This window comes from Amblyomma maculatum, chromosome 9, assembly GCF_055883805.1.
Source record: "Amblyomma maculatum isolate TAMU_Amacu chromosome 9, ASM5588380v1, whole genome shotgun sequence".
Lineage (NCBI taxonomy): Eukaryota > Metazoa > Arthropoda > Arachnida > Ixodida > Ixodidae > Amblyomma > Amblyomma maculatum.
This window is the reverse complement of record NC_139352.1, coordinates 129433383-129434447: the sequence shown is the minus strand read 5'-3', so window position 1 is coordinate 129434447 and position 1065 is coordinate 129433383. Positions and strand designations below refer to the sequence as shown.

The window sequence follows — 1065 nt, the reverse complement described above, 5'->3', positions numbered from 1 at the left end:
ACAAGTAGCGATTCCCTTTCACTGATCTGGGATAGGGACCCATTATGTCGCAAGCTACAATTTCCCATGGGTATCGGCTCTCTACAGGTTGCATGAGGCCCGGTGGTTTCCCTCCCCTCGGCTTCGCGGTCTGGCAGGTATGACAAGTGCGGACGAATGTCAGGACATCCCTTCTCATGCGGGGCCATGTTGCAACGCGACACAATTTTTCATATGTTTTCTTGCCATCCTATGACCTGCGAGGCGTGTATCGTGGAAGTACTCTAGAAAATGCTTACGTAGGCCTTTAGGAACGACCACACGAAATGCGGACTAACCACTGTCGGTGTCCGCAGCAGGTATTAACCGCAGGATCAAACCATGTTCTGCTTCCACGTAGCTGTCATAGCTTCCGTTAAGCGCCCGGCTAGCTCAGTCGGTAGAGCATGAGACTCTTAATCTCAGGGTCGTGAGTTCGGGCCCCACGTTGGGCGCCAAATGAAGGCTCCGCCTTCTAGAATACGGGTCCGCGAGCGATGGTCTCGCCCGACGAGTGAAAACTAAGTCTTCCATAAAAACACCGGTTTATTCCGGATCGACAGAAAAGTATAAAATAGAAAAGAAACAGCATTTGTAAAAACTGCGCTGGAACCATGCTGTCGAAGTGCGCGACAATAGACTATGCAGAATAAAACGGAACATGGGTCAGGGCTTCTCCGCGACAACACAAAACACACTGCGGCGCGGATAGGGCGAGTAATAGGGCCAAAGCGTTGATCACGGTACAAAAGCATTGCTACTCGGGTGGCAGCACTCACGCTAACACTCCTAAGGCTTCCTTGTAGGCGCCGCTTCCGTCTTCGCCTCGCAGGACTCCGCTCCGTCGTCCGTGTACATCCCGCCGGCTTGGGACGCTGCCACGCCGCCCTTCTGTGGCCGGCCTCCAGGCGAAAAAGCCACGAGCCCTGCTTCCGACGCGCTTATCTACCCTCTGTCTCGCGCCGATAACATGCCGCCCCCGCAACGGGCAGCTCGCTCATGCGTACTCGCGCTGCCCGGCGGACACCAACACAAACAGAAAAAAGC

The 1065-nt window shown here is 54.7% G+C and overlaps 1 non-coding gene across 1 annotated transcript; it reads left to right on the top strand.

Moving 5' to 3' along the window:
- The first annotated feature begins 400 nt into the window (after positions 1-400).
- Positions 401-473, top strand: TRNAK-CUU (transfer RNA lysine (anticodon CUU)). Its single transcript has one exon. It is a non-coding gene; the product is annotated as a tRNA-Lys (tRNA).
- The last annotated feature ends 592 nt before the right edge of the window (positions 474-1065 follow it).